Source organism: Bombus bifarius, unplaced genomic scaffold, assembly GCF_011952205.1.
Source record: "Bombus bifarius isolate JDL3187 unplaced genomic scaffold, Bbif_JDL3187 scf7180000007974, whole genome shotgun sequence".
Lineage (NCBI taxonomy): Eukaryota > Metazoa > Arthropoda > Insecta > Hymenoptera > Apidae > Bombus > Bombus bifarius.
In genome coordinates, this window is record NW_022884360.1 from 1011143 (window position 1) to 1035392 (window position 24250).

The window sequence follows — 24250 nt, forward strand, 5'->3', positions numbered from 1 at the left end:
TTGAAAATGTTGGTCTCTACGACATAGCGAAAAATGATTGAAATCAGTGAGACGGGTGGGGGTATCCATAATCACCAAAGCGTTGTACAAACATAGGACTGCAGACGCTTTATGAAAAAGTTATAACAGAGGACGAATGTAGTTATGGAAGACGGATTGGTCGTGTAGGGGACGTGTTTGGCCCACGAGATCACCGGATCTCGTACTGTCAGACTTTTATTTATGGGGAATAGTAAACGGGACAGTATATCGCGCAAAAATTGACTGGAGACGAGAACTGGTCCAAAGAATTTGCGATGTACTCAGCGATCTGAAGCAGAATGAGCATGAAATTGGGAACTCGATCTGCCGGGAAGATATCAAGCATAAAATCGAAACGGGGTACTTGCAAATGGAAGCATAAGGAGCTGACCCAAAAACGGTTAGTTTTCGTGTTTCTTATGTAACTTCGTCGTTATAAAGCGCCTGTGGACTTACATATAGTTTATATAACATCCCTTTCTTGTTTCTCCTGACAAAGAACAAGCTGGTGAAATTCGATGGTTCGAAAGATTTAAGAGACACGAGTCAAAGTGTTTTTCTGTTACGGCTCGGCTTAAGGGAAAGTTACGGATACGCCCTTTTCTCTTGACGCGGCTGGATTAGCGAGACGAAAAGCGTAATTGGAAAAACTCGGAACGAAGGAAAGCGAAGAATCACGGAGGAAACGCGCAAAGTGGGGCGAGTCGCGTCGAGCGGTTTCGAGACCGAACGAAAGTGGACGATCGCGGCATAGTGGCAGCTGGTGCGAGCAGCTTCGAAGCGCGCGGCGATCAGTTCGAATTGAGCGTTTCGCGACGAAGCAACGAGAGCAGCGGCCGCGGTTTCATCTTTCTGTTGTGTGTTTGGTGTGTTTTGTTCCCGATTATACGCGACGTCGACGATGACACGCCGGTGCCCTATAACGTGCAGGTGAAACGTTCATACGAGAGGAAACCGTGTTCTACCAGTCACACTTCCGGTCTATCTATCTGGTGAATCCTGAGGATTCGACGCGGCGATTTTCCTAAACGACCGACGACTCACGTGGGGACAACTTTTCGATAAGAAGGTCCTGATCGACGTGCAAAAAGGTTCGGAATATCTTGTTACGATATATCGAAGAAGCACATTTCATATTTAAGGGGAATGTTACATAATTAATATAGAAAGCGTGGTTTTTTATGCGAGTTCCTTCCTTTTTTTCTTTTTTTTCTTTTTTTTTTAGGATATAATCGAAAGAGTAGAACTTTAGCGGAAAATTGTTTTATTTGCCAAGTATTATAGAAAACGCTGTACTTTGGATATTTTATATATTAGGTTGTTCCAAAAGTTTCTTTCGTTTTATAAGGAAATAATAGATGCTCAGCATCTTTTGTTTTATATTATTTTATTGAATTATGTATGATCCATTTAGTTCTATTTTTATTTTTACGATCGTACATAATCTAATAAAATAATATAAAACAAAATGTTGTGCATTTGTTATCTCCTTGTAAAATGAAAGAAACTTTTGGGACAATCTGATATTTTACATGTTCCGAAGCTTCGGACAAATTTCTAAAGTGGTCCAAATATTCTCTATTTCAAATATTAGGCAATATTCTTTATTCTAAATATATATGTATATATATTTATATTATATTTATATATATTATGTTATATACAATGTGTAATATATCATAATATATTATATAACATATATATATATTCTATATTATATTTTATATTGTATATATTATTATTTATAATATATATACTATCTGTGTATATATGCATATTCTATATTTCCCGAATATTCGAGAACTTATTCTAAAGCTCTAAATTTCCTCCATATCCAATATCAATAAATATTAAAAAACTTAATCCAAAACCCAGAATAAATTTTTGCAGAAATTCCAAATATTCAAAAGTCGTAAAAATTTTATACAGCGCCGCAAGATCCTTCCAATCCTTCGCAAGAGCGTTTTCCTACCCTTCCAAAAATTTTATTTGAAAATTTAGAATTTCCCCTGATTAAAGATTTCCACGAGGTCCCAGAATTTTTTATCGCTTCTGGAAACTTCCCAGAATTTTCTATCGCGGTCTCGAAGCTTCTCAGCATTTTTTATCGCGTCTCGAAGCTTCCCAGAATTTTCTATCGCATCCCGAAGCTTCCCAGAATTTTCTGTCGCGCCTCGAAGCTTCGCAGAATTTTCCATCGCGTCTCGAAGCTTCACAGAATTTTCCATCGTTCTCCAAACGTCCGGCAGAACGTCGCAAAGTTCTCAGTGAATTTTCCTCCAAGCGCACCTTGCCGTTCGTACCAACGTTTTTCTATAGAAGACAGGCGGCTCGCCGCATCTCAAGTATCATCAAGTCGCCATTAGATTTAATGTACTCGATTGTTCTTGTTACGCGGCGAAGGTATGCAGCTGGATGTTGGATTGTGCATCGCGGCGACGGGTCAATCAACCGCGGGTGTTTATACCCCCTTGAGCGACGGTCCCCGTAACAAACTGTTGACCTCGGTACAGAGGGGAACTTGCGAATCATCGAGTCGAGGGGACTCTATTTTTACATCGTTTTTTAAACCTGTGTCGTTGTTCGATTCGCTCCTGACACCATCCGTAAGTCTACACCGATTATTAACAATCAACTCTAGATCCTGTCACCGTTTGATTCTGACGAGCGGCAGAGATCCAAAATAGCAAATATTTTAAATATTTCCTTGGCAGAACGTCATTACAAGTAAAAACGAGTCTCTATTCAAGCCAGTTTTCAATGAATGTGAAGGGAATTTCTCGAAGAATGAAACGATTAGAAAATATTAATCTCTAATCGTCTCGATTACGAATGAAACCAGTATGAACGATTAAAATCTCTTTTTTGCCACCGGCGATCGTTATCGATGACGGAAGCTTAATTTTGGTTACCAGGTAACAAATGACCGTAATTTTTCTTAGTTACCAATAACCACTGTCGATATCTCGAACTTTATTTTGGTTACCGATCACCAGTATAAACGACAAAACATTTTCTGGCTCTATTCCACTATTGTTGAATCGTTATTAACATTAATTAATTAATTGGTATTCATTGGCAACATAGAAAGGCTTAATTATAAATCTTATGTATCTTGCCAAGCAAAGAAACGATATGAAGATATCCGAAACAAAGAATAGAATAAAAGATAGTGTAATACAATATCGATACAATTGTGTTAATATGTTATGCTAATTATCAGTAATGTTAAGAACTATTACCAATAGTCGAATGTAAGCAAGAAGTATTTTCGTCGTCGATAATGGTTATCGGTAAGCAAAATAAAGTTCGGTCTATCGACAAAGGTTACTGATAACCAAAAAATTCTGCTTATTTATATCGATTATTGGTAACGAAATTAATTTTGGTCATTTATAACGGTTATTCGTAATCGAGATTTTTTACTCAAACATATTAAGTCGATATTATTATATAGATATTTATTATAAAGATACTAAGTGTTATGACGAATATGCTCGTCATGCGTAAAAAGCAGTTAAAATTTGCTGTTCAAATTGCGACTTGTGCTATCGTCAATTATCAACTATATTAAGGAAGAAGAAGTTCACTATAAATCGATACGTTCGACGTTAAGAAGGTTTATAGTGGAAATGTGACGCTTCGTCGTGGTGACATTGACGCGCAGTCGGAATATTCGTGTGATCTTACGTGAACGTAAATTGAGAAAGAATGTCACGAAGGTTTCCAGAAACATAAAATTAGCATTTAGGTAAGGTCAAAGACGTTTCCTGCTCCATTTAAATAATTTCTTGATACATACATTATTTTTAAGAGATTTATAAACGTAGAAATTGTAGCAGCTCTGTCCTAAGACCTTTGGAAAATTAATGATGCGCGCAAGTCTGGAATAATGAAAGAAAATAGTCTTTGCAAAAATCTGTCGAATGATACGAACATCTTACGTGTTTTATACGGAGCATTTTGAAATTTCATTAGCACGGTACAGTGAAATCCATTGTAATGACTATTCTGATTAAGAATTTTTAAATTAAATGTATCAATTAAAACTAGAATTTAAATGTATGCGGAAGTTGCAAGATATTTAGTTGGAGTATATATGTTGCAGAGATCGCAAAAGTATTTAAACACGCAATCTCGTCCACGATATTTTAATAATTATTAACAACACCTATCATATGTTTAAAATGACTATTCATACCATATACATATTACAAATAAATAAATACCTTACAACTTTCGTATACATTTCCAGATTAGATTCAGATTTTGTCAATATAATCTTGGCAGTCGCGTTTCGTTACGCTGCCAATCAGTTAACAAAATGTTTTGTACGAAACGTACAATACGAACACGAGAATATTCTCTGGCTACTGTACAAATACTTTTGCCAGTTGCTGTATTCTGTAAATTGCCGTTTTTCAATAGTTTCGTTTCATTAGCGTTCTTCCATGAATTGTCGTTTTATTTCCAGTTATCAAATAGCAAACAGGCAACAGTTGCTCCTCCAAACAGGCAACAGGCAACAGAGGAAAGTGTATTATGTCGTGAACGTTGATGGCGAGCAATGAAGTACGAACAATTTCATTTTTACCGCCATTCGGAATAGACACGATGATTCTGTGCTCGCCTCTCTGAAACGTAGTTTAACTCTAGGGGTCTTGAATGGAGAATAATTTACTCTTTTATTGCTTCTGCACAAGAGAAACATAAATTTCAAACGCCTATTGTAAACGAGCAAATATCCGAATTGAGTTCTCAAAAAAAAAAAAAAAAAAAAAACAGAAGCTAGAAAAATTTCTGTTGATTCTGTTTTCGAAAAGAGTCTGTGTTACTATACTGTGTGGTATGGTAGTTGTCGACCCTACTAGTTTACGTTGCGATATCAGTGTTCGGAATTTTATTGGTGAATTTGATCAGTGCAACGTTAAAACGGTTATCTGGAATCATATTTTCTTCGAGACGGCATAACAATTGAGAAATTGGAAGGGTTTTCACAACACTAGTCGCTTTCACGGCAAAGCACTTGTATGGTTGTAATAATAACGACTATATCGCGGTCGGTTAGGGACGTTGTACAAGCCTCTGGAAACAGGTGCCCGGTTAATGGCGCATAAATTTCATTCGATCGTATAAACCATTGGCGAATGACCAAGATCGGTAGAAAGTCTGAAGCTATTGTTCGAATATTGATATTGGAAGTCACGTGGAACTTGAACCGTAGCTGTACAAGCTTCTGGAACTTAGGAGAGAAACTTGAGAGTTACGGTATGTAATTCTCTCCTGTTTAGGTGTATACGAAGCAATTAATGTATATAATTAGGCGATAGACATTTCGTTTAATTATCATCGAAATGTTAAGATACGTGAACGTACACGTATGCTGCGTTACATTTCGATTTATGAAATTTTGTCTATTTTCTGCCCTTTTGTTCGTTCCGTTTGTCCATTTTTCGAGATACGTTGAGATATTGGAAAATTGTAAAATTTTAATCAATCAGGAAAAACGTGTTTTCAAGCTTGCAAGCAAAATTATATCGTGCAGTATGTTGTATCGTGATGATGACTAATTATTTTTAATTAAACGAGGAAAAAATAGAGCCAAGCAAAAATGATAAAACTTTAGTCTTTTTGATTTCGAAATGGCAAATAGAAATTAGTTTTAACGAAGTACAGCGGTGTTAGTTTCTATATTAGATCATATATATTTTGCTACTAAAAAAAGGAAAGAAAAAGAACGAAGAGCAAAATCGATAGAAAGGTTTACGTTCTTGCGACTTAATTCTATTTAAACCTTCGTTAAAAGGAATGAAATTTGTGGAAAGTGAAGAGAAGGGGAAAAAAGATAAAAGGAAGCGAACGGGTCTGTCCATTGTCACGAAAAACGAGCCTCCTCGCCATTTCCCCTCGATGGAGCGTGCTTTCAAACCGGAAGAGATATCGGAGAGTTTAATTTATCGATCGTAGGGAATCGGCTCGTGATGCTGGGGGAATAAAACGACAGGAGCACGTACGTTCGAAGAAAGAGAGAGGAACTCTTTCTATAGCTTCGTTTCGTTAATTTGAATAAAGATCAGTTCTCGTGTAACAACTATAAGTAAACGTAACACCTGATTACACATCAGCCACGTGTTGCTGACTTTAATGACTGCCGTGTTATACTACCACTTGCTGTATACTGCACCAGCAGAGTTGAAAGTATCACTGCAAAAGCTGATTTGAAATTGTTAATTAACTCGTTGCCCTCTTTATAACCTTGAAAGTAAAAGTTGACAAAGTCGAAGCGAATTTCGGATTGGCCCGTCTTCGTCCTTTCAAAATGTAAATAAGATGCAATTAATTTTTGGTAGAAACGAGATTACGCTTTTTAAAGAAGAAAAGTTGACAAAGTCGAAGCGAATTTCGGATTGGCCCGCCTTCGTCCTTTCAAAATGTAAATAAGATGCAATTAATTTTTGGTAGAAACGAAATTACGCTTTTTAAAGAAGATCCAAAAGATTATTACGTTCACGTTACAATAGAACTGTTGTTTTCCTCGTGTCTATATGACCCGGAATGACCGTTGTATCTTAATAGAGATAAAACGTTGATAATGTTTCCAACTATTTGGTTTTAGTATCCAACATAATGTACCTTTGCCTGTTATATTACTATTTATATGTTACATCATATTAGTTTATTCCAAAGGTTCCTTTCGTTTTACAAGAAAATAATGGATGCACGACATTTCTTCTTTTATGTTATTTTATTGAATCATGTATGGTCCATTCTGTTCTATTAACACGAAGACCACGACATTTGACACATTAGATCTCATGTTTGTATAAAGATGCGTTGTTGTAAAAGACGTTTGTTGTTTGTAAAAGAAAGACACTTTTGGGACAGCCTGATATTATATATATGTCGAGTTATCATTGGGGTTACCATAGTGTTTAACGAATCTATATTTGGATTAGCCATCGTTATTATACAATAGATGATTGTTAATGGTACAAATATGACTATTACAGAATTTGACGATTAACCGTGGCGATTAGATACTCGAGGTATCTGCCAATGACAATAATCTTAGGTTCAACGGGATAACAAATGCGCTTTCTTCCAAAGTCTAAGTCGAACTGAGCTTGTCCAAAGTCAAAGTCAAACTGAACTTGTCCACAGTCCAAGTGGAACTCTCACATGTACTTTTCTCTGTACTCCTCAGGTCAACTCTATTTTGAAGGGGAGCTTCAAGAATACTCCATATGTGCTACAGTTACAAGCTACAACTACTCCATACCTCTGTTAGGTAAAAACGTCCATCCCGTGACCGTGGCTACGTTTTGCGACCAGATATCACTTCGAGCCCAAGCCTACTGTCATAAATCTCGGGCAAACATACTCGGATTAAACATAAACATCATAAACAGTTACTTCTAAGTTTTATTTTTTAAGAACAGTTATAATAAAAAGTCTAGACTAAAGTATTGGGGATATTCCCAAAATTCCAAAGGCCCCGATGTTTTTTCATCTCCGACACACACATATATATATATACATATATATATAATTTTTGTTTATGAGGGACCTGTTCCAAACAGAGAGATGCGACCAAGAAGGAAGAGAGAAACGTAGTGAAAGGAAGCAGATAGCAATGGCAGACGCAAAAAAATGTGGCGGAAGACCAACTAGTTTTTTTATTTGCTACAACCTGTCTAAGCGAATTAATCAGAGTATGAGTACGATACGAAGCGTGAAATCAATTACACTCGCACAATCGATACTCTCTTTCCGCTCTTTCATAGAATGCAGCCCACCTTGTTGGGCTGTTACGACCAGCGGCTTCAGTGATTAATCAAACAAGGCTATCCAGGCCTCTGGTTCACACTGCACACACAAGCTTATCGTTTCAACGTTGCATAAACCATAGTTGACAACAAAGGATCGAGTCGGATGAGTAACGATCGCGATGGTTCTCGCGCGTCTTTCGCGAACCAGGTTGATTTTAACGTTTTCTTGCGCGGGAATTAAGTAGAAAATCATCAAATTACGACTTGAATTTTGAAACAGTGTCTAAATGATTAAATTATATCCTTCAAGTTCCTTTTCGTAAGCGAAGCGTGAACTCGGTAGAATTTAGTAATCGATGTCGGTTTGTAACTTCCACCTGTTCTTACAATTCTCATTAGTCTTTGTTACTACGTTATTATTAGACTGCGGATTTTTATGCAAGTTCGTATTTCCGAGGATATTCTTGGAGAATTAGAACCTCGGTAGGAAATTCGGCGTTGTGCAATTCTCCGCACTTTCAAATTGCGCGCTCTGGATAAATGATATCTATGGTATTAGTCTTAATTAATTGAAAACGTTCGAGTAAAATCACAAAATAAAACAGTCATTTCAGTACAACTCAATTTTATATCACAACAGCTACGCATACTCTGCGTTCGACGAGTATACTCGTCATATTCATTGCTCTTTGCCACACTTGTCATTTTAGATAAACAGATCGCAACACCTAACTGATGAAATCGTATAATAATCAAAGGCAATCAGATTTCGAAGACAATTCTAAGCCAGAGAAGCTTTCTCTCTCTTCTAGAAAATTTGATATTTGTCGCTGGTACAGTGTCTCATTTCCGAGAAGTTTTCGTGTATGTTACAACCCGATAAATCGTCTAAAACGCGAGTTAGAAATGAGATGCGTCGACGCAACTTTAGTTTGCTCCTTAACTAACCAGTTAGCTGTGGCCATCTCTTAGAAAAGCGTGTACCTAAAATGTGTCGCATTGTTCACACGATATACAGTTTTTTTTTTATAATAATTACAATCTTTTTATTTGTTCGTTTTATTTCGTCTTGGCCTGCGAATATTGAAAACATCTTGAGATTTACGAATATACCTTAGTTCTTACTACAATCGCAACTTAAACAGCAAATTGTAGCTCCTTTCTACGCACGACGAGTATACTCGTCGTAACAGAAAATATTGCCATTCCTTCGTAACGAGTATATTCGTCATAAGAGAAAATAGTGCTATTCCTTCGTGACGAGTATACTCGTCGTAACAGAAAATATTGCTATTCCTTCGTGACGAGTATACTCGTCAAAAACAGTTAACTGATTAATGAGTCAAGATACACGGCATCTACTGGCCCTAACATTCGACAAACCTAAATCGATCAAACAAAATTCCACGAACGTTGCACGCGCGCGTCCAGTTTGCATAATCGGATTATGCCACTTGTGTAATAGCGATCAACCCGGATATCCGGCTAACGCATGCTCCGAGAGCCGTGAACAACCAAGAAAGTGGGATTTTGAGGAAAACGTCGATGAATTTTAGTCTGCTCCAGTGCTTTCGATGCAATTTTGCACCTGGAAACACGGAAACTCGCTGCGCTTCGGGGCCAATCCGATTTTCGCCTTGTTTATCCGCGTGATAGCGATCTATATGTATAGCGACCCGAGCACGCGACTCAAACCGTACACGCGGCACTTCCTTCATATCGGAATTATGTAACACGTGTCTGCATGGTATTTCATAGGGAATAGAGACATAAATACGACGATGATGACACTTTCCTGAGTGCTTGTTCGTTGCGACTATAATCTTCGTTGGAAAAGACACTTGGATCTCTGAAATTTATTATACCGGGTGTTTCGTTCTAACGTATGAATTCCTCGTCTTTCATACGACGAATTAAAGTTGAAGTATCTGGCAAAGTAATAGTTTCTCGGCGTAAGTAGGTTAATACTTTTTTATAGGAAATATCGAGATGGATCGTTGTATTAAAAAATATGTGAATGCATTTTGAAAGGAATAAAGTTGACCTTGAAATCTTGCCCCGTTACTGCAGAAAAAAATAATTTGCACAATACGATGTCCTGCATGACGTCGAAAGAAACAGCTTTCATTTTCTCTGTTTTTCAACGACAAAACGTTTCTTTTTCTAATTTTGATGCTTAGTAATGATTAATTATACTCTGATTATACTTAATTGTACTGTAATATTACTCGCGAGGTATTGTACCAGTTTCCAGTTAGACGAAATACTCTGTGCATGCTGGAGTGATTAATTGAGAAAAGAAATTAGGAAGATCGGAGAAAATATGTGGCAGTCAGTGAATAGGAAATTCTGGGACTATATCATTGTAAATCGTCGAGGCAGTTAATTATGATTAATTGTGTAAAACGATGAATTATCATCAACTAAGCATTGAATTAATTACGAAAAGAAATTAGAGGATACGACGGACGAAGGAACAATCTCCGGTGTTCTGTTACGATAAACAACGAACGATCTTACGCTTTGCGAATTAACTCCGGTTTTGTATATCTCGTAGCTATAAACGTCTGTTAGAGTGCCGTATAAAAGGCACTGTAGCTTGTACGAGTTTTACAAGCTTTACAAGCGTGTGCACACGCCAGCTTCGCACACTGTTGCACGCTCCATGTTTAAGTACACGCTATACATTATATTTGCTCTAAACCGAGTGTCTGGTGAACGTGAAAGAGGAACTGGTAGAGAAAGACCAGTGGCAACGATCAACCTGGTAGACCGCCTCTAAACACTTGCAGAGGGAAATTGTGTCTAATTAGATCCAATTAACATCTATCCTTTCACAATGGACGATTATCTCTCTTATTGTACAAGCTTCGTTCAATCGCTTTATCGGTTATTTGTCTCGATCTTTCGAGCCTGTAGGACTAGTGTAAACATGATTTATCGCGAGCGTAGAAACGCGACAAAGACAGACAATGGGCCGTAAGATCAGTAGAAAATTACCTTTGGAATAATTTGTCGCTAATAGAGGCAAAGAAGCACAATTGTCTGTTTTAACGAGCGTAGAATTCACGCACACGGCCTTGTCCTCATTTTTCCACGATTGACCCATGGATTTTGCAACGCTTTACCGGATAACGTATAAAAAAAGGGCACGCGACTGCATAATTTTGCAGCCTGTGATCGGTGCACACGTATATCCAGCCTGTTCTCGAGGTCGATCTATGCTTTATGATCCGATTTGATCGCCAGTCGTATATCTTTCCTTATCGATACGATGTGGGTCAGAGTTACGTTTGGGGTTACGTCTCATTCGCATTGGTTCCGAGTGACAGGATTTAGCCGATCGACAGCCGCAACTGGACTGCGCCTGTGAATTTCACTTGGCGTTGGATCACATCTGGAAAACGAACCGTTTAACTCCAGCGTTGCTGTAAAATTGCGATTAAAACGAGTGCCGGATCTCGGTTAAACTCCGTATGGAATCTGAATGAAGTTCTGTTATAGGTTTAAATTGACTGATAATTAGGGTTGGGTATAGTCTGAGGGGAACTCCAAATAAAGTCTGGCATGGACTCGGTATTAGTCTATTATCTGAATTAAATCTAATATTTGGTGTAATTTAGGCTCACAGCTATAGAGTCTGTACGTGTGTGAGTAATGTGACTTAGTATCAGGTCTAACGACGAATTGCCTCACTTAGAATTAGACCCTTGGGTCTGACCTAAAGTTGGTACCAGGTCTTAGATGAACTTACAATTAATATTAGGTTTTCACGAATTTCTTTTATGATCGAAATGATAATTTGTCCAATAACCTACAGTTGGAATAATTTTCTATCCGAAGGGAAAGAGGTCTCGTTTCTCTGAATAGTATTCCCTCTTCGTTCTTAAAAGTCAACTTTTCTTCTACTTTTCTAATTAGTAAAAAGCGGATCGATCGATGAAACATTTATTGGCGATTCTTTTGAGGCAAAGTGGAATAACCGTGGTAGTCGTTAGTCGACTAATGTCATTCGCTTGAGAACACCTCGTTTCGCGATCGCAATCGGCTATAGATCGCAGTTCCATGCTGCTTTGACGTCACGGCGAATCGAGCAACGTGACTGTCGTTGATAATCGAGCAGGGAAACGCTTGTCCGCTAACAGTTTCGCCTGATTAATGGCTCTTCTTCCCTGGTCATCCATCAAACGTATGTTCACAGGTGAATTGTTGCCTGTAACTAAAATTTCAAGGCCTGGCGGACTGACTATTATCAGTTTTGTGGACGATTAGACGTTGGCCACGTATTGCAATAATTACACCTTAATCGTCAAATGCTTCCAATTAACAAAGTAGAGTAATAGCAACGACCTGTTTAAACGTTGTAATTAAGAGATATTTCATTTAGGTTCTTTAAACAAAATTGCAAAAATACATTTCCATACCACCATGTTCGATTTTAATTTTATTGACGTTATTATTGAACGTATTATTGATTACGTTCGACGTGTATACTCGTCATTGCTCGATTTTAAACTACGTACCCCGCAAGCAATTTTTCAAACTAAATTCCACAAAAATGACATTTTTTTTCACGATTAATTTTACGTACATTTTCCTGAGAAGTGTTGAAAAAATGACGGTGTTTCGCGTTCGTGTCTATCGTCACGTTCTACAGATAACGATTGAGTGTGTGAAGAATGTAAATGGCATAATGAGAACCGTGCGTGTAGCTCTTGATAGTTTGGAATACTTTCCTTGTCTCCTATTACCGTAATAACCGCTATCTTCCTACCAGAAATTTCATTGTACAGGACGATCCATTCGTGTAACTACATAGTTGGTTCTGTGCTCGAGTGTCTCTCTAATTGAAGAAGCACGCGTTTCTTCAATTTCCTGTACACGTTGGATAACGTTTTTACGCTTGTGAATGACTTAGGCTACGCCAAGGTACTCGAAAACTCGTGCACACCTTTTACGAATACATTATGCGATAAGGGAAATGTCTTGAAATTTTATTAACAAGGATCGACAGACTCGATCGTAATATTTATGCAAATTCATGATCTTTGTAAAGGCAACCAGAGGAACGGAAAAACAGAACTCGTATCATGCACATTCTGTTCATTCTTGCATCTTGCAATGTTTCATAAATACATAAACATCTACAGTCATTGTGGTTCCGATTGTAGTTGAAAACCAATCTGAAAATATATATATAGATGACACAATATTTACTATAAGTTTCTATGTTTGTCAATTAGGGAAATAATGAAACACATAGGTATTTAACGCTAAAACTACCGATAGTTAACACGAAGCTATTTCTACCAAAACCAGTGAAAATGATTGGTATTTAAAAAATTCATAATGATAGAATATTTTTATATTTATTGATTTATTACTTTCTTACAGAAAAAATAACACGTTATGTAGTACATTTTTGTTATTATTAATCCATCTGGGATCCCTGAACGAGGGTTGACACGTTTATAAAATCGTAAAACCAGTCATTTTCACTGCTGTGGTATTTCTAGCGTTAGCATCTAGCGACCCAGCGTTCGATTCGGAATTTTCCTGATAACTGATATCGTCGTATCGAATGATACGCGGTAAAAATTTGAAAAACGCGTGGCAAGTTGTAGAAAACGAGGAAACTGGTTAATTGGGGTTCGATAAACAGATTGCAGGACTCTTTTTACACTTTGACAAATACCAGTCATTTCGCCTGCTATCGGTATAAGCAGCTTGAATACAAAATTATTTTCAGTTTGAATACATAAAAAACAAAATAGAAGTCCTTATATTATTCTTTTAGTTATCGTTTCGAAGGTCATTACATCATTGCGGAAAAAATATAACACGAAGTAGGAATTTTAAAATAAAATTAAATTGTAAAACCAGCCAATTTGACTGGTGTGGTAGTTCTAATGTTAAATAGTCAAATTACACATTCAAGTATACATTGTATGTTAAATAAGCTTCGGTATTCGGTGGAAGCGTATTTGATACTATAATAATATAATAATGAAGAAGGTTCTGTCAAAATTGTTCTGTAAGAAATGACTACAAGACAGCTAGCTACTCATGCTCCGTATTAATTTTTTTTTATTAATAATATGCTCGCAGCAGATACCTTGCGGCATCCATATACATTTTCAGATTAGTTTCAAATTCTATCGACATAATCATGTCACTCGTGTTGTCTCCTCGCAATACTAATGAAATTTCAAAATGTTTTACATAATACACGATATATAAATATGAAAGTTTTTCTTTGGGAAGTTCGAAATAATTTGCTGAGCGCTGTAGATGAATACAGGGAAACCGTTTTATCAGACAAAGTGCGCGATAATAATCGCTGGCTGCGAAGTAGGTAAGTTGGATCAAGCGGTTTCTCATGTTTAATTAAAACGAAAGCCATAATCTCAGCCACTTCTCTGCACTTTGGCTGATCTGTATGCGTCTACAATTGTAATATCGTTCTCGGAGCAACATCTCTGGAAAATTGTAATTGCTTCACTCGATCGAGATAGTTTGGTGTACGTCTTCGATCATCGATTGGAGCGTTCAGGAACCTGAAAGGAGGGAAGAAACGTTGTTTGTGCTGTTCAGTACAGATGCAGATAGTGTAACAGGATCGTTAGAGGCAATTAAAATTTCCGATTTTCACTTCTAACGAAGAAAGTGCCGAACGAATTACTCGCGTTAGTTTCTAAAATGTGCTATGATCGAAGTTATATCGTATTATTAGCTATCGATCTTATTGAGTCGAGAGCGGTGATTTCGAGTAGATTTTGCAGTTTTTGGACTGCCAAAGCTTCCCAGAACTTTTAGAGATTCGTAGAAATGTTTCCAACTCTTTGGTGAAATTTTCTGAATTTGTTGAAGGTCTTGGGAAGTCTTCAGAAACTTTCAGACGTTTTCGGAGATTTTCAGAGTCCTCCAGAGATTTCTGGAGGATTCGAAAAGTCTTTGGAGACTTCCAAAAGCCTCTCAAGAGTTTTCAGAAATTCTCGGAGACTCTTAGGATCTTCCAGAAACCTTCAGAATTTTCCTTAAACTTGTATAGAACGTCAAAGACGTTTCAGAAAGTGTCAAAGACTTTCAGAATCTTTCAGAGATCATAGAATTTTTCTGGGGCTCTTAGGATCTTCGAGCAACTCGCAAACACTTTTCCCGACTTTCTGTAATCTTCTAAAGCCTTTTGGAACGTATCCCGACGTCTCTTCCCTCTTCCAAAAACTCGCAGAGTCTTGAAGAGGCTGTGAAGTACTTTTAAATTGAATATACGTGGCTTTCAGTTTCACTGATATTCTCATTCATCGGTCGATGAACTTTTAAATTCTTCAGGAATATCTCGTCACTCAGCTGGTTTACATCGAAAACAAAAATGAAATTCGTAACGGATGCAACATCGTTTCCCGATACTTGCTCCACAAGAACTTTCCATCCTTTTCAGACCGGTCTCTCCCTCCTACACTGAGCATCAGTTGCAACATCGCGAGAAATCGATGTCTTTGAATCATTTTCGTTTCTAGGAATTGTAAATGCGACCCACAGAGGAAAGAGGAAAGATGGAAATAGGCTGAAATAGGATTTCTCTTTCGGCACGTGATATATGTTATCGAGACCTATGGTAAGATGGTACTCGTGAAAACGTGGTCTGAAATCAGGTAGATCTTCTTTTTCGATCGCGTGAAATATTTCAGGGCTCTGGAAGCATCGTTTGAAACTTTCAACACGTTCGCTGCGCATCCAACTTGTTTATTTTCTACTTGTGCTGTACGTTAACAAAACATTTTTATGCAGTATCTTCGTTCGTATTGCGAAATATCAATTATTATGAAATACTTTCTCATAATCTCGGGATTTTTAACTTACGTGTCACATTGAAGACGTTAGCACGGATAATCTCGAGCGTACGTGAACGTGTCAATTGGTATGATTGTGCCATTATAACTGGTATCATCGAGACCATAACAATCTGCAGTTGGATTACTTAATTCTCGAATTTTGAACGTAATTTAATTTTATAGCCAATCTTCATCACGGAGAATATATTTATTTTATTTTATTTTATTAATTTCATTTATTTATTTTATTTAGTTCTTGTCTCTCTGCTTTGAATTTCGTCCGTCAACTGAATCAACATTACAACAGTACATAATTTCTACTTAATACAACAACACTATTTACCACGGAGAATATAAAATACAAAGTGAAATGAAATACTCTAAATTTTAATAATCAAACATAAATTATTACAGCCATCTGTAAACCAATAATACTGTTTCATGGCTAATCTCTAACTTTTATTTACAAAATACGTTACAATGAATTTCTCTTCTCGTTACTTGAAAAGTAGAAATATAAAAGCAGGGTACGTAGCGGAGAGATATTGAAAAAGAAAAACAGCGTTGTTAAGCCTCAAAGCAATTGTTTCGTTTAACAGTTGCAGTTGAGACTCCTGCGAATAGGACACAGTTTTTTGCACAGTTTCGTTTCAAGCGACCAAAGCAACGACGATAATTATTCCGTTACGCAAAGCTGGTGCCCCGTGAAACTGCGATCTGTCGTTTCCTTATCGGTTTCTTGCAGGATTCATACAAACGAACTTTCTCCGGTCACGAAGCAACGCAGTAACGAAATTCTGATTCGATAAGCCAATCAATGACGCTGATGGTCGTACATCTTCTACCTAATCATCTTTTTATTGTGTTATTGTTGGAATAATAGAGAAAAAGAGAGAAAGAGAGAGAGAAAGGAGCAACAAGTGCGAAAGCCAAGCTTCTTCTCGCAGTAATTAGTTGGAAACCAGCGCGGAGCGTCCGTGAAGCGTTACTTTGCATTCCTGGCTGGCGATGAGCACGGGATTACGCGTGTGGCAGATTTCCAAACGATCCGCGCGTGCACATGCTGTCCGAAAGCCGCCGAAGGTCTTTGAAAGCTGCCTACATGTCTGTGAAGGCCTTTGAACGTTTCCAAGAGCATGTGAAATTTGTTCAAAAGCTTTTTCTGGAATTCCCTCTGAAGGTACCTACGAAGATACCTAGAAAATCACCAAGGAAGATCCCTAGGTTTCTGAAAGTCACTAGAAGATTAATTAATTACTGGATGTCATTGGAGGTCTGTAGAAAAATATTCGATACCATTTTTGGAAACTCACCGAGACTCAGGAAAGATAGTACAAGTTTCTGCGAAGGTTTCGGAAGGATCGTTAAATTTTCGAAGGCCTCTGATAGCCTGTGAAGGATCCTGAAAGCTATCGAGGCATCTGGAAATCGTTGGAAAAATTCTGAAAATTTCTGAAGGAGTTTGGAAGCTCCCGAGGACTCTGAAAATTTTTGAAAAAGTTCTGGAAACCTCTGAAGGACTGTGAAAGCATCCAAAAGTTTTTAAAAGCTTATAATGGCCTTTGAAAGCTCCTTTGAAAAATTTCTACTAGCCTTCGAATGTCTCTAAAACATTCTGAACGCCTCCAAAATATTCTGAAGGCTTCCAAAAAATTCTGAAAGCTTCCAAAAAATTCTGAAAGCTTCCAAAAAATTCTGAAGGCCTCGAAAAAATTCTGAAGGCCTCGAAAAAATTCTGAAGAATTCCGAACGATACCGAAGCTTGCGAACACTTGTTAGGAGTGTCAAACAACTTTCAAATAACGTGCAAGGCGAATGAACGACATTAACATCTAGCTAGAATGAAAACTTGACCACTTAAGGCCTAAGGTCAGCGATCGAGTTGACAATATTGCTCGTAGTCGTTTTGAAAGAGCCGGGCTACGCGACACGCGTATGCGCTCTTTCGTCATTGGTCGATCGACGAAATCGCGACTACGGACGATTGGGTAATGCTCATCGCACTTACTTTCGTTTCACGTAACGTTCGTCCGTGCGTATACAGTATACGCGCACGAAATTGACCTGAAATCACGTTTTAATGCTTTCGCGGTCAATTAACAAGCGAGTTTACGTCCATCTTCGTAGAAGGATCGGTATAGCGTGACGTAAACGTCAGCTTGTGAAACTTGTCCTTATGAGGCTCTTGTTCTCCGCTCTCGCCATTACTTGTCGATAATCCTACAATCGATGGAAAATTTACGTCAATGCGCTACTAATATATGAAATATAACTCGCTTTTACTTGTATGTATTTATGATGGCGGAAAGCACGGCATACATTATTCTCAGAACTCCATTCTCCATTATCCACTTGAAAGTTAATACTGTACTTACACGATTAATTGACAAGTTATTCATAGCGGTGCTGGTGGCTGCTCGTGAAACTCCAGGAGCCTAATTGCACTTGTCATCCAAGTTACTCGTTGCAGTAACTGAGGATAAATGCTTCGTCAGATATTGAGAATCAGCCTCTGTTATCATGTACGGACCAATCGGTTGTACATACATCGAGAATCATTGAAAGGTAGCTGCATTCTTAATCAAACGGTTAAGTAATTGCAACTTTTACTTACGTTAGTCCGCCAACGTTGGACTGCGAATAATTTCTGAAATCTATGGAAACTGGCTTCATAGGTGCTGAAACTTGCAACAGGCGCCTAGGAAATTACGCACGTAGCACCCAATATGGATACGAATATGGATAGTTGAGATTTAAGAAACAACGAGGGAATGCGGACGACGAATGGATGGAAGATGGTTTACGGCAGGTCAAGGGACAGGGTACGAACGATAACGACGACGTCGAGACATGGATTTCGCAAGGGAACACGGCAAAAATCCTGCTTTCCACCGGTTGTTTTTTCGCAATGCTCGTCGACATTCGAGTACTCCTACTACTTTTCCCTCTTGTGGTTTTTCTCTTGTTTTCCTCCAGTCTACACTACCGCTCATAAGTATCTTTATCGAATTGTAATAACAATTTGTGAATTTGACTAGACTGTACAAATGAACGATGAACTGATAAAGGCAACGCTTCTCACGCTTTTATCCTATCATCGGGATGTATACTAATCGTGCATAAATATTTATATTTACTTAGTGCACTCTAATTGAAACACTGATATTTTTATCACATACCCGATATTATATTGTAGAAGAATCTTTCTTTGTCGTTTAATTCTTTATTTCTTTCTAGACTTTATTTCTTGTTACTTTCTTATGGATTCGACAGTATTGCACCAAGTATTCAGATACTTAAGCGCGATATACCAAGATGTATTCTACACGATGCACACAAGATACAAGATACACACTACCATTCATAAGTATCTGAATACTTGCTGCGATCCAATCGAAGCATTCATACTTTTGTTGCATATCCAACTTTACATTATAGAAAAATTTGTCTCATCGCCATTCCTATCAGGATATGCAGTGCCGTGCATAAGTATTCGTACACTCAATGTACTCCAATCGGAACCATTACGATAGAAGAATGTTTCTCTATAATTACTTCTTCACTTCTTGCAACAGAAGCAACGCTCATTATCTTTTTATGGATTCTTCTGGTTGTACGATACCGTGCATGAATGTTTGTACACTTGGCGCAATTCAATCGAGACATTTGCATTTTCTATCGTTTTCAACATTACGATAGAAGAATATTTCTCTATCGTTCGTTCTTTTCTTCTTGCCATAGAAACGATGTTTATTGCCTTTTTGTGTGTTCACTATTGTGTAGGTATTGTATTGTGTATTGTTGTATAGTGCACACGATAGTGTGTAAGTATTTGCAATTCAATGAAAGCATTGATATTTTGTACTGTATTTTCAACGTTATTATAGAAGGCTGTTCATTATCAATTCCTTAAATTCTTATCATAGCCGGGCTCAAATGTTTTACCGAAATATGGAATATATTTGCATCGCTTAAGTTACATATGTATTTTCAATAAATAGCAAACACTTGATCAAATCTATAGAAAGTTCTAGAATGTGACTCGTGACACATATTCCAATCGTTCTAAGATCTGAACACTGACAGATACACTTAAAGTCACTTAACTTGGTAGTGTCCGTAGAAACAATATTCGTTCATTTTTGGTATTATTGCTTTTTATTTATACTAATCGATATCGTCTATTGTTTTCAACAATATATACAACTGTTTATGGTTCGCTGAGATAAGATCAGAGGCGAAACTTAGATCGAAGATCTTTAGTTAATGTGTATTTTATATATTTGCAATAATTTGGAAGCGCGATACATACGTTTGCTAATTAATATCGCTGGTTGTAGTAACACGAAGAGTTTGTCTGTCTGTTTAGAATACTCGTCTTAATCTGTCTTATAATTGAAAAATTAAAGAATCTGGAGAGAAACAGGTAGTCCAGTAACAAAATAGTTCTATACGGTATGACAATTACGAACGCCAATTTTATTATTACATATTGACTTTTGCAAATTGATTTAACCGGGTTATAGTATACTGTTATACGTAATTATGATAATTAGGAAGGACCAAATCGTTCTCGATAATTAAAGTCTTGGGGAAAAATAAGCGAATTGTTCGAATGCTTTTGAACGATAGTGTACATCGTCCACGCGTCGTTTACTCATTTTTCCATCATTTTTCCATCATTTTTTGCTCCCCTCGCGTGAAAATGGAGCCGCGTACTCGTCGAATCCAGCCATGAAAACCGAGAGGCATCGTGCTAAGCGGCTCTTCTAGCGGGCAACCACCGTGTCGACGTGAAAGCATACCGTGGCCTACCATTTTCCATTTTATTATTTATAAGCGTTACTTTCGTTCTCGGCCACGTGCAACTTTGATTCGCCTGATTCTATCTCGTCATCTTTAGACTGATAACGCGTAGTACGTTTTTCCTAGATTTTTGTTAACACGGCTAATAAATACAAATGAAAATTGGTCGCTGAAAATTGGTCAGTGAAAATTGAAGTGATCGCTGAAATGTCTCAGTTTCGATACACTTTCGTTTCATTAGATCGTGAATTTTTATGCAAACGGGTATTTTTATAAAGCTAATTAAACAAATCGAATCCAAGTAGAAAATTTCATTCATTGAATATTATAATAGGTACTATACTTCCCATATTTTGCATAGGTGCCATACTTTGGATATTGTTCATAGGTAGTATATTTTCGATATTTTACATAGGACTATAGTTTGGATATTTAGCATAGGTACTATACTTTGGATATTTAGTATAGGTACTATACTTTGCATATTTTACACAGGTACTATACTTTGCATATTTTGCGTAGGACTATACTTTGGGTATTTTATATAGGTACAATATTTTGGATATGTTGTACAGGTACTATACTTTGGATATTTAGCATATGTACTATACTTTGGATATTTTGTACTGCTACTATAATTTTGATATTTTGTACTGGTACTATAGTTTGGATATTTTGCATAGGACTATAGTTTGGATATTTTGCATAGGACTATAGTTTGGATATTTTGCATAGGACTATACTTTGGATATTTTCTATATTTTTGCATATTATGTACATTCCGTGCATTCTTGCACTCTCCATAAATCGGTATATAAAAATCTGTTGTACAATTATGTTACGTATTTTCCGTCTTGAAGCTTTTGTACTTTCGCCTATTGCATAATTACACCAATATTACTAATGAAAGTTTACGAGCCCCAAGTCAGATGCTACTACAGTATTAATAAATACGCTTATACAATGGTAATAATTTTTGTCAAACGCGAGGCGAATTCCCCAAATAGATTAACAAATTAACAAGTTACTTAATTATTATCTCTGAGAAGAAATTATAAAATTATGAAAGAGAAGTTGTGTAACTTACGACTTGCAATTTGTCAGTCTAGGAATATTATTTTTTGGTCACTTATTACACAAGAAGTCTTGGTAACAGATTCAGAATTATAGTTAATGGACATTACATTTTTATTTCTTCTCTTTTATTTTCACAATAGAATATTCAAGCCGCTTGTTAATCGATTGAATTGGCTAAACTAAGAACTCTGAGATCATCCAGTCTGTAGAAAGTGTGGAGAAAAAATATACCAACTTCGAACAAAATATCATTTTGTAATCTTTCGATGACGACTTCTTTTCTAACTTGGAATTGCTATTCCACCACTGGAATAAATCCAGCGAATCGAGAGTTTTTAATTTTGGAAAGAGAAATTGGCACAGATCGCTTGGCCATGTCGCAGTGACACGATTCCATCGTAATTTTCTTATTCCGCCTCTTGCGGTTGACGCGATGATGAGACATTGATCCTCGAACAGGCTAATCGTTGTCCCAGGCAATTCTCGTGTCCTTTTACAATTTAACAAACCACGGATAAAGCCAACTCCCTGTCGATTCACGTGTTGGTTCACCGTTACACAATCTGTTCGCACAGGTCATGTTTCGAAGTTGCGCGGTTCAAAATTTAATCTGATTCACTTTAGAAGCATCCAAGTAGTTGGTTTAATAAATTAAGTTAGGATTGTACGTAATTCGGTTAGATTGTGCATAGGACTCTGCATAGTTAGCAAGTTCCAACAGAATCATAATTAGATGCGCTTAGATCGGTGTAGGTCAGAAATAAAATCACGCGGTAGTGGTATCTGTGTTATTCTCTGAATTTTAATGCTATTAAATCTTCGTCTGTGTATATTAGGCAAGTTGAGGGATGGCGCAGAGTTTATTTCCCGAATTTTAGCAAGATTAAACGCTTGGAGCATACGTACAAATTTATTTAGTAAGTTTTAAATGCACCTCCCCTGGCGAGCGGCGAAATAACGTTTCACGCAACATTATGTTGAAAAAATCATAGCTACAGTAAGTTGTTGTTTTATCGACGTCCCTCGATCGTTTAATGTATGAAATCTGTTCTCAATTATGTTTGTCTCGTCAGACTTTAAATATTCGTCGAGATACTTCTAAGCTCTGGATTCAAATACGTCGCGCATATTTCAGTATAAAATTTCACTAAAGGGCAACGATGGTTACATAGGGACGCGGCACGCTGTAAATTTCGAGCACAAGGCCTATGAAGCGAAACCGACTTGACATTCCCATCACAACCTGGCGTGACTAGCGTCTCAGATGAAATAGCGTTACGAGGGATCATTGCCATTATCCTAGTCATTCTCCAAGCGACCATTCATTACCACGAAATTCCACTGACTCGCTTAGACTCGATAATGTCGGTCGCTTAGTCCTGGAAAAACCACGTTATTATCCTCATACTTCTTCATGCAACTTAAGATTATATAAATGCATATAGACCGTAATTACTTCGACCGGAAGCTAACGAGTGTTTCACCGAAAGTGCCAAAAAAATTGGTGAAAGTATGCAGGACAATCGCATTTAAACACCGTCATGCGATTTAACTCTTTCGAGATGCTTTTTCCCGGCAATGACCGGCAGTAATGCAATAATTTGTGCTTTGGTATATCGAAAGATCAAAAAGAAATTATTTTTGGTATATATTTTAAGCATATATACGTGGTTCCATCTTTTACAGTGCGATCATTTATCGTTTCTTATCGTTTTCAGTTGCTGAATCCGGCCCTTCAGTATTGGCCTATTTATTATGAAACATCTTGTACGTACAAGGTTAAGTTGATAAAAGTTAGGTTATGACACTGTCAGTTCTTAAGTATTGCATACTTACGCGACATCTTGTACATAGAAGGTTAAGTTGATAAAAGTTAGGTTATGACACTATCGACCCTTATGTATTGTCTACTTCTTATGAAACATCTTGTACGTACAGGGTTAAGTTGATAAAAGTTAGGTTATGACACTATCGACCCTTATGTATTGTCTGCTTCTTATGAAACATCTTGTACATACAAGTTTAAGTTGAGAAAAGTTAGGTTATGACACTATCGACCCTTATGTATTGTCTACTTCTTATGAAACATCTTGTACATACAAGTTTAAGTTGAGAAAAGTTAGGTTATGACACTATCGACCCTTATGTATTGTCTACTTCTTATGAAACATCTTGTACATACAAGTTTAAGTTGAGAAAAGTTAGGTTATGACACTATCGACCCTTATGTATTGTCTACTTCTTATGAAACATCTTGTACATACAAGTTTAAGTTGAGAAAAGTTAGGTTATGATACTATCGACGCGAAGTACGGTCTGAATGGCAGCAATAAAGGTTATTAATTTAATTAATTTAATTTCGGAAGGGTCATGACACACAGTTTCTTGCTTCCTCGTTGTAAAAAATCATCTCTCTTGGAGATTATCTACTTCAATTGCGTTACAGGCCACAGACTGCTTTGGCCAATTTGTCGCGTTGAAAGTTTGAGAATCCTTTGATACGCTCAACTATTTTATCGCTGTCGACATTGTGACTTAAACCAACGATTATTATTCAATATATTACCACACTGGTTGGTCAATCCACATTCTGGTCAATTGGGCAATCCCGTGCAAGTTTATCGGACTGTTTCACACGTGGGGAAAAGGCCAGAATGGAAAACATGTTATTAAACCTGTTAAAAACGTGGGATTTTTAATAGCGTGCACGTATGGAGGAGAAGGGATAGTTAAGAACCAAGG

General features: G+C 37.2%; 1 protein-coding gene and 1 long non-coding RNA gene across 3 annotated transcripts in view; one reads left to right on the plus strand and one right to left on the minus strand.

Annotated features, from left to right (window-relative positions):
• The first annotated feature begins 816 nt into the window (after positions 1 to 816).
• LOC117216961 (patched domain-containing protein 3) overlaps positions 817 to 24250 on the plus strand; it is a 40084-nt gene continuing 16650 nt past the window's right edge. Inside the window, exon 1 of one of the 2 annotated variants that reach the window (XM_033464150.1) lies at positions 817 to 1112. The gene's annotated coding sequence lies outside the window, so the exon portion shown is untranslated. Of the gene's footprint in view, positions 1113 to 2607; positions 2628 to 24250 lie in introns of those variants that run through there. The other variant, XR_004489451.1, reaches the window with a different exon arrangement.
• Positions 16953 to 18140, minus strand: LOC117216962. Its single transcript, XR_004489452.1, has 3 exons — positions 18001 to 18140; positions 17634 to 17845; positions 16953 to 17106 (listed from the first exon to the last, which is right to left on the minus strand). It is a non-coding gene; the product is annotated as an uncharacterized LOC117216962 (long non-coding RNA).